General features: G+C 35.3%; 1 protein-coding gene across 1 annotated transcript in view; it reads left to right on the top strand.

The window, feature by feature from the left end:
- Window positions 1–11,226, top strand: part of LOC115929051 — a 55,703-nt gene that overhangs the window by 2,989 nt on the left and 41,488 nt on the right. The gene's annotated exons all lie outside the window — the stretch shown is intronic.

Raw genomic sequence — 11,226 nt, 5'->3', positions numbered from 1 at the left:
TAGATGGCATCAGTCCTTATGGAATTAAAGACCATACACATATGTAACTGTTTACCCACTATATGAAACGTGTTTGTATTCCTATAACTTCAATCAAAACAGTTACAAATGATAATTGTCTGAAACTATAGAAAACGAGTTTTAAATTTGTCACTTTGCGAATGAGGTGGTGTGTCTGTTTTTTATAAGGGTCTATGGTGTTAACGAAAAGATAAAGAGAGAGAGAAAAAGATGGCAGTAGATATATATAGACAAGGAGGGAGACAGGGTATAGTCCTGTAAAAAATAAATGAGCTGGACAGAGATATAAAAAGAGGGATCTGAATGCATGCACTTAGAGAGAGAGAGGACAGTGAGGAAACGTGGTAGGTGTGAAATAAGAATACAAGGGGCAAAGGGGAGTGCTAGAGAAAATTCAAGAGCATCCAAGACATAATAAGAGGCAGAATAAAAGCCAGAAGCGGGAAAGTAGAGAAAGAGAGATATAGAGACAGAGCAAGAGAACGAGAGCGGGCAGAACAACAGAGGCGGAAAAGGGGGAGAGTAGAGAAAGAGAGATACAGAGACAGAGTAAGAGAATAAGAGGGAAGCGAGGCAAGAGAGAGAGAGAGGGAGAGGGTGAAAGAGTAGAGAGAGACAGAGAGAGAGATAAATGCAGAGACAGACCAAAAAAGGGAGAGGGGCAGAACATGAGGGGAGAAAGGAAACAGAGCAAGAGAGAGGGAGAGATGCAATTGAGAACAATGCCTTCCATTTTTCTAGCACACATAAGCTCTTGTGAATACTGATCATGAAACTGTTGCCGATAATCAAAACAACGATTATGTTCATGAATACGTTGATGACGATATTACAATGATGAACATGATTAGTGGCAAAGTGCCCCCTTCAGACTTTCGATAGAGGATTAAACTGTATACTTATACTAAACAAGCTCAAAACACTTTTTTAAAATAAATATTACAAAATGTACATAGTGATTTATTTAGTCCTGATTACATATAAAATATGAGTAAGATATTCATATTGTACTCATCCATAATCCAACATCTATGATGTTAAATCTAGAAACGATTGTTAGTATGCATGGCAGTGAATGGCCAAACGATAAAAATTGCCTCGAATTTCCTTGGATTAAATTGTTATACATATAAATGACACAAGCTGAGATGATGCAGAGTGAGAAAGGGGAGAGAGTAGAGAATGAGAGAGAGACAGAGACAGAAGGAGACATAGCAAGAGAGAAAGAGGAAAATGGAAACAGTGAGAGGGAGAGGGTGAAAGTGTAAGAGAGAAGGAGAAGACAAGAGAGATGCAGATGAGAGAGACCAAGAGAAGGAGAGGGGCAGAACAAGACTAGGTGAAGAGAGACAGAGCAAGAGAGAAAAGAGAGAGAGGGGAGAGATGCAATTGAGAAAAATGCCTTCAATATTTCTAGCATAAATAGCTAGGCTCTTAAATTACGATCGTGACAGTGTGCCGAAACTACCGTTGTGATATAATGATAATGTTCATGCATACGATAATGACGATATTGATGATGATGAAGATGCCATGATTAAAAGTGGTATAGCGCCCCCTTCAGGTATTCGATTGAGGATTGATAACTGACATGTCATCTATGATTGAATTTTTGACTATGATTACGTCGTGATAATGTTTAATAGTCTACATAAATCTTGTGGGAAACTTGTCTCAGCTACAACATGCTCAAAAATCAACAAAATCCAAGGAGAAATAACGGCGATATCGCTCAAAAAGACAGAAATGTAGAATCCAGATTTGAGAAAAAAGTCATCTCCCATAGGGATTACACCCAAAAAGTAATAGATTAAGTGTAAATAGGGTAATAATAAAGTAAATAGGGTTTTTTTATTACATTATTTGCGATTCTGCGTGTTTTAATAATTAAAGGAGACGGTACAGTGAAAGGTCAAAAAGAAAAAAAAAAGGAAAGAAAAAAATTGTTGTAGACGCCCGGACTCGAACCAGGGATCTCAAGGTCGAAAGTCAAGTGCGTTAGCGATATACCAAAACATTTCCCATAGCGATTACACGTAAACGAAAAATGGGATTCTCAAATCACATTTTGTAGTTAAAATATCACCATGATCCCAACATCTGATCGAAAAATAAAGGACACATTTGAGATAGCTTTTTGTCTCAGCTACAACATACTCGAATCTCAGCGTAAACAAAGCGAAAACAAGGGAGATATTGCTCGCGAAAGACAAAAATGTAGAATCCACTTTTGAGAAAAAGTCATGTCCTATAGAGAATACACGCAAAATGTAAAAAATTGACAGGCCTCCTTTAATTGCAAGATTACGCCATGATGCCTTTGTCAAAATGAAAAATTGTGGGCACTGCATTTGTAGAAAATTGTCTCAGCTAGAACATATCAAAATTTGAAACAAAATCGATCAATATTTACAGAGATACAATCAGTTTTCCACAAATATGCTAACGTCATAATGTGCATATTGAAATTTTGAGTTCGGAGGCCATTATGATGACGTCATGATTTAATTGAGGGTCAAATGAGACATGAAATCATATTTCTGACTCATAATCTATCTAAATATGAAAAAATATTGGGAGTTCCTATCTATTCTGAAGAGTTACAATGAATTTTGTATAGGCATGATTTTGCCCATGTATTGTGGATAAAGATAACGCAGATCCGCGCGGGCTGTCAACTTTGGCGGACGCTCATTGCGTTATTAAAAGATGAACAAGTTATCAAAATGCTTGGAAAAATGTGCCAAATATGATGATATAGAAAATTCGGCGATTCTATGTTGCAAAATGCTAGTACGCGCAAAAAATGCGCGCGCATGCGCGTGAGCGCGATTTTTTATCAAATGCTCCATATGGCCTGAAACGTATGCAAAAAAAATTTGGGATGATTTAGAGCAATTTAAATTTTTGCGCGCGCGTAAACGCGCGGACGAGCGCGCACGCGCGCATTTGCGCACGTTTATTGGCCTGAAATTGACCGGACGGATATTGATCTTAATCGTGATAATTATGAATGAGAAATACTTTTCCGTTATGAAGATATGATCATTAGTTGATTTTCACAAAATGGCGCCTGGATGACGTCACGATGACTTTGAGTCTTTGAAAAGTCACGCAGTTCTAAGTTAGACTAAGATCTATCATCATTGAAAGATTCATAACAATGGCTTCATTCAGTCTTGAGATATCCTGCGAACAAATTCGAGGAAGAATAATAATAAATAAATAAATAAATAAATAATAATAATAAATAATAAAAATCTTGACGAAATCAAAAGGTGATACGTTGACTTCGTTACGTATCACCTAATAATAATAATAAAGAAAAATCTTGACGAAATCAAAAGGTGATACGTTGACTTCGTTACGTATCACCTAATAAATAAATAAATAAATAATAAAAATCTTGACGAAATCAAAAGGTGATACGTCTACGTACGTATCACCTAACTAGACTTTAATTCGTCACTTAGACGAATTAGGTGATACGTATGATAATGGTCTACATAACGAATAATGCATTACACGATATATTATTTTGTAAAATGCTTCTCCCATTCATATGCTTCTCCCATTATGATCTATTCATATGTCAAGATTAAATTGTGTCTCCTTGATCATCATGGATCTAGGGAAGATAGATTGAAACAATATATGTACTTTGACCCTGTGCAGTAACCAGTTACACATTTGACTCTAATTTACATCATGAAGAACACCTTTTTACGATTTTTATCTTATTCAAAGAAATGAAAATGTAATTGATAAATGATTATCATCATTATGATAATGATGATCATGATGATCATGATCATGATCATGAGCGCGATCATGACATCTTATTGAAAAAATGAGGGTTGATTTAGATAGCATATAGTCTCAGCTACAACATACTCAAAAATCAACAAAATCCAAGCCGAAATAACGGCGATATTGCTCGCAAAAGACAGGAATGTAGACTCCAGATTTTAGAAAAAGTCATCTCCCATAGAGATTACACGCAAAAAGTAATGGATTAAGTGAAAATAGGGTAATAATAAAGTAAAAAGGGTTATTTATGACATTATTTGCGAATCTACGTGTTTAAATAATCAAAGGAGATGGTACAGTGAAGGTCAAAAGGAAAAAAAAAGTGAAAAAAAAGTGTTGGAGACACCCGGACTCGAACCAGGGATCTCGAGGTTGGAAGTCAAGTGCGTTACCGATATACCAAAACATCTCCCATAGCGATTACACGTAAACAGGAAATGGAATTCAGAAATCCTACTTTGCAAGTGAAAAATGAGCATGATCCCGGCATCTAATCGAAAAATAAAAGACACACTTTTGATAGCTCATTGTCTCAGCTACAACATATCCAAAGCTTAGCAAAAACAAAGCTAAAACAACGGAGATTCTGCTCGCGAAAGACAGGAGTGTAGAATCCAGTTTTGAGAAAAAGTCATGTCCCTTAGAGAATACACGCAAAATGCAAAAAATTGACATGCCTCCTTTAATCGCAAAAATACACCATGATACTTTTGTCAAAAATAAAAATTGTGAATACCACATTTGTAGAGAATTGTCTCAGCTAGAACATATTAAAATTAAAAAGAAAATTGATCCATATTTACAGAGATACAATCAATTTTCCAAAAATATGCTGACGTCATAATATGCAAATTGAAATTTTGAGTTTGGAGGCCATTATGATGACGTCATGAGTAAATTGAGGATAAAATGAGACATGAAATCATATCTCCGACTCACAATCTATCCAAATATGGAAAAATATTAGGAGTTTCTATCTATTCTAAAGAGTTACAATGAATTTTATATAGGCATGTTTTTGCCCATGTATTGTGGATAAAGATAACGCAAATCCGCGCGTGCTGTCAACTTTGACGGACGCTCATTGCGTTAATAAAAGGTGAACAAATTATCAAAATGCTTGGAAAAATGTACCGAATATGATGACAGAAAAAAATCGGCGATTCTATGTTGCAAAATGCCAGTACGCGCGAAAACGTGCGCGCATGCGCGTGTGCGTAATTTTTTTATCAAATGCTCCATATGGCCTGAAACGTATGCAAAAAAAATTTGGGATGATTTGGAGCATTTAAAATTTTTGCGCGCGCGTAAACGCGCGGACGAACGCGCACGCGCGCATTTGCGCGTTTTTATTGACCTCAACTTGACCGGACGGATATTTATCTTAATCGTGATAATTATGAATGAGAAATACTTTTCCGTTATGAAGATATGATCATTAGTTGATTTTCACAAAATGGCGCCTGGATGACGTCACGATAATTTTGACTCTCTAAAAAGTCACGCAGTTCTAAGTTAGACTAAGATCTATCATCATGGCAAGTTTCATGATAATGGCTTTATTCAGTCTTGAGATATCCTGCGAACAAATTCGAGGAAGAATAATAAATAAAAAAAATAAATAAAAATCTTGACGAAATCAATAGGTGATACGTAGACTTCGTTACGTATCACCTAATAACAATCTTGACGAAATCAAAAGGTGATACGTTGACTTCGTTACGTATCACCTAATGATCCCTTCAAAATTTGCAATTTCAACTTTCGATCGAAAATTTTAACATGATCCCAACATCTGATTAAAAAACAAAGTCACCCTTTTTTATAGCCCATGGTCTCAGCTATAACATACCCCAATTTGGGAGAAAACAGAGCACACATAAGATAGATAGTGCTCATAGATGAATGCCATGTAGATTCATGATGTGAACGAAATTCACCTTCCATAGACACAACACGCAAATGACGAAAATTCTGACATGTGGCCTTTAATTGAATTTTGTACTATGATGACCTCATTAAAATGAAACTTAGTGAACAGTGATCTTGTAGAGAATTGCCTTATCTACAACATATCGACATTTCAAAGAGAATCGATGAATATTGAGAGAAATACACTCCATTTTCCATAAATACAATGACGTCATAACATGCAATTTTGTATTTTTGACTTCCAAGGCCATTATGATGACGTTAAGATGTACTTAATGGCCAAAGGAGATATGAAATCATACCTCCGACTCATACTCTATCTAAATATGAAAAAAAAACTGGCAATCCCTATTCATCCCAATGGACTTTTCATAGGCATGTTTTTGCCCATATATGCAATGTATTACAAAAATCGCGCGTACGGACGGTTATCTTGAACGGACGCTCATTCCGTTTTTAATAGTGATAAAGAGCTAAACATGGTATCAAATTTTCCGGAAAAATATGAGGAATATTCGGTGAAAAGCTTTTGCGGAGAAATTATTTTTCGTTCGGCCGTGACGAACGAAAACGTGCAAAAATGCGTGTTTTGCGTGATTTTTTATGAAATGCTTATAATGGCCTGAAACGTATGCAAAAAAAATTTAAGACGATTTTGAGCAATTTAAAATTTTACGCGCGCATTAACGCGCGCGCCTACGCGTACGCGCATTTTTGCGCGCATTTATTGAACTCAAATTAACCCGACGGATATTGATCTTAATCTTGATAAATATGAATGTAAAATTACTTTCCGTTATGAAGATATGATCATAAGTTGATTTTTACAAAATGGCGCCTGGATGACGTCACGATGACTTTGAGTCTTTGAAAAGTCACGCAGTTCTAAGTTAGACTAAGATCTATTATCATTGAAAGATTCATAACAATGGCTTCATTCAGTCTTGAGATATCCTGCGAACAAATTCGAGGAAGAATAATAATAAATAACTAGACTTTAATTCGTCACTTAGACGAATTAGGTGATACGTGCTATTTTGTTATCATGAAAGTGTGCCGATGATGATCTAATGATAATGATCATAAATACGATAAAGACCATCATTATGAGTGGTATAGCGCCCCCTTCAAGTAATCGATAGAGATTTGTAGAATCAGTATTTCAGAAAAAGTCGCCTAACACGCTAACTAAGAAAATTGTGATATGTCGCCTTTAATTGAAATTTTCACTATGATGATGTCATCGAAATGATAAATGATGTACGTCAATATTGTAGATAATTTATTAGCTACGCCGTATCAGAATTTGGGAGAACCTAGAGTACAAATAAGCTAGATAGTGCTCAAAGATCAATGTCATGAAGATTCATGATGTGAACGAAATTCACCTTCCTTAGGCTTAACACGCAAATTAAGAAAATTCTGAAATGTGGCCTTTAATAGAATTTTGTACTATAATGAAGTCAATAAAATAAAAAGCAGTGTGTATTGATCATGTAGGCAATTTCCTAAGCTACAAGATACCGCAATTTGAAAGAAAATCAGTCAATATTAGGAGAAATACACTAAATTTTCAAAAAATATAATGACGTCATAATATGCAATTTTGTATTTTGACTTCCAAGGCCATTATGATGACGTCAATATGTATTTAATGGCCAAATAAGCTATGAAATCATATCTCCGACTCATACTCTATCAAAATATGAAAAAAACTTGGCATTCCTTATTCATCCCAATGGACTTTTTATAGGCATGTTTTTGCCCATATATACTATGTAATACATGAGCTTGCGCACAAGGATATTTATCTTGAACGTACGCTCATTCCGTTATTAATAGTGATAAAGGGATGAACATGGTATCAAAATGCTTGGAAAAATGTGCCAAACATGATGACAGAGAAAATTTGGCGATTATATGTTGCAAAATGCCAGAACGCGCAAAGCACGCGCGCGCATGCGCGTTTGAGGGATTTTTTGTCAAATGCTCCATATGGCTTGAAATGTATGCAAAAAAAAATTGGGATGATTTGGAGCATTTTAAATTTTTGCGCGCACGTAAACGCGCGCAAAAACGCGTACGCGCGGATTTGCGCACGTTTTTTAATCTGAAATTGACCGGACGGATATTGATCTTATTCATGATAAATATGAATGAAAAATTAGTTTCCGTTTTGAAGATATGATCATAAGTTGATTTTCACAAAATGGCGCCTGGATGACGTCACGATAATTTTGTGTCTTTGGAAAGTCATGCAGTTCTAAGTTAGACTAAGATCTATCATCATTGAAAGTTTCATGACAATGGCTTTTGCCATTCTTGAGATATCCTGCGAACAAAATTTAGGAAGAATAATAATAATTTCTTCTATACAGACACAAAATAAATACTAGACTTTAATTCGTCACTTAGACGAATTAGGTGATACGTATGATATTGGTTTACATAACAAAGAATGCATTACACGTGACGATATCATATTATTTTATAAAATGCTCCTCCCATAATGATCTATCCATATGTCAAGATTAAATTGTGTCTCCTTGATCATCATGGATCTAGGGAAGATAGATTGAAACAATATATGACCTTTGACCCTGTGCAGTAACCAGTTACACATTTGACTCTAATTTACATCATGAAGAACACCTTTTGACGATTTTATCTTATTCAAAGAAATGAAAATGTAATTGATAAATGATTATCATCATTATGATAATGATGATCATGATCATGAGCGCGATCATGACATCTTATTGAAAAAATGAGGGTTGATTTAGATAGCATAAAGTCTCAGCGACAACATACTAAAAAATCAACAAAATCCAAGCCGAAATAACGGCGATATTGCTCGCAAAAGACAGGAATGTAGACTCCAGATTTGACAAAAAGTCATTTCCCATAGGGATTACACGCAAAAAGTAATGGATTAAGTGAAAATAGGGTAATAATAAAGTAAAAGGGGTTAATTATGACATTATTTGCGAATCTACGTGTTTAAATAATCAAAGGAGATGGTACAGTGAAGGTCAAAAGGAAAAAAAAGTGGAAAAAAAAGTGTTGGAGACACCCGGACTCGAACCAGGGATCTCGAGGTTGGAAGTCAAGTGCGTTACCGATATACCAAAACATCTCCCATTGCGATTACACGTAAACGGGAAATGGAATTCAGAAATCCTACTTTGCAAGTGAAATATGAGCATGATCCCGGCATCTAATCGAAAAATAAAAGACACACTTTTGATAGCTCATTGTCTCAGCTACAACATATCCGAAGCTCAGCGAAAATGAAGCTAAAACAACGGAGATTTTGCTCGCGAAAGACAGGAGTGTAGAATCCAGTTTTGAGAAAAAGTCATGTCCCGTAGAGAATACACGCAAAATGCGAAAAATTGACATGCCTCCTTTAATCGCAAAAATACACCATGATACTTTTGTCAAAAATAAAAATTGTGAACATTACATTTGTAGAAAATTGTCTCAGCTAGAACATATCAAAATTAAAAAGAAAATTGATCCATATTTACAGAGATACAATCAATTTTCCAAAAATATGCTGACGTCATAATATGCAAATTAAAATTTTGAGTTTGGAGGCCATTATGATGACGTCATGAGTTAATTGAGGATAAAATGAGACATGAAATCATATCTCCGACTCATAATCTATCCAAATATGACAAAATATTAGGAGTTTCTATCTATTCTAAAGAGTTACAATGAATTTTATATAGGCATGTTTTTGCCCATGTATTGTGGATAAAGATAACGCAAATCCGCGCGTGCTGTCAACTTTGACGGACGCTCATTGCGTTAATAAAAGGTGAACAAATTATCAAAATGCTTGGAAAAATGTACCGAATATGATGACAGAAAAAAATCGGCGATTCTATGTTGCAAAATGCCAGTACGCGCGAAAACGCGCGCGCATGCGCGTGTGCGTAATTTTTTTATCAAATGCTCCATATGGCCTGAAACGTATGCAAAAAAAATTTGGGATGATTTAGAGCATTTTTAATTTTTGCGCGCGCGTAAACGCGCGGACGAGCGCGCACGCGCGCATTTACGCACGTTTATTGACCTCAACTTGACCGGACGGATATTGATCTTAATCATGATAAATATGAATGAAAAATTATTATTCGTTATAAAGATATGATCATTAGTTGATTTTCACAAAATGGCGCCTGGATGACGTCACGATGACTTTGAGTCTTTGAAAAGTCACGCAGTTCTAAGTTAGACTAAGATCTATCATCATTGAAAGATTCATAACAATGGCTTCGTTCAGTCTTGAGATATCCTGCGAACAAATTCGAGGAAGAATAATAATAAATAAATAATAATAAAAATCTTGACGAAATCAAAAGGTGATACGTCTACGTACGTATCACCTAACTAGACTTTAATTCGTCACTTTGACGAATTAGGTGATACGTGCTATTTTGTTATCATGAAAGTGTGCCGATGATGATCTAATGATAATGATCATAAATACGATAAAGACCATCATTAAGAGTGGTATAGCGCCCCCTTCAGGTAATCGATAGAGATTTGTAGAATCAGTATTTCAGAAAAAGTCGCCTAATACGCTAACTAAGAAAATTCTGACATGTCGCCTTTAATTGAAATTTTCACTATGATGATGGCATCGAAATGATAAATGATGTACGTCAATATCGTAGATAATTTATTAGCTACGCCGTATCAGAATTTGGGAGAACATAGAGTACAAATAAGCTAGATAGTGCTCAAAGATCAATGTCATGAAGATTCATGATGTGAACGAAATTCACCTTCCTTAGGCTTAACACGCAAATTATGTAAAATTCTGAAATGTGGCCTTTAATTGAATTTTGTACTATAATGACGTCAATAAAATAAAAAGCAGTGTGTATTGATCATGTAGGCAATTTCCTAAGCTACAAGACACCGCAATTTGAAAGAAAATCAGTCAATATTAGGAGAAATACACTAAATTTTCAAAAAATATAATGACGTCATAATATGCAATTTTGTATTTTGACTTCCAAGGCCATTATGATGACGTCAAGATGTATTTAATGGCCAAATAAGCTATGAAATCATATCTCCGACTCATACTCTATCAAAATATGAAAAAAACTTAGCATTCCTTATTCATCCCAATGGACTTTTTATAGGCATGTTTTTGCCCATATATACTATGTAATACATAAGCTTGCGCACAAGGATATTTATCTTGAACGGACGCTCATTCCGTTATTAATAGTGATAAAGGGATGAACATGGTATCAAAATGCTTGGAAAAATGTGCCAAACATGATGACAGAGAAAATTTAGCGATTATATGTTGCAAAATGCCAGAACGTGCATAAAACGCGCGCGCATGCGCGTTTGAGGGATTTTTTGTCAAATGCTCCATATGGCTTGAAACGTATGCAAAAAAAAATTTGGATGATTTGGAGCATTTTAAATTTT

The sequence above is a fragment of the Strongylocentrotus purpuratus genome, unplaced genomic scaffold (genome assembly GCF_000002235.5).
Source record: "Strongylocentrotus purpuratus isolate Spur 01 unplaced genomic scaffold, Spur_5.0 spur5_scaffold_4, whole genome shotgun sequence".
Lineage (NCBI taxonomy): Eukaryota > Metazoa > Echinodermata > Echinoidea > Camarodonta > Strongylocentrotidae > Strongylocentrotus > Strongylocentrotus purpuratus.
Note: the sequence above shows the minus strand (reverse complement) of the source record. Positions and strands in the feature narration are given on the sequence as shown.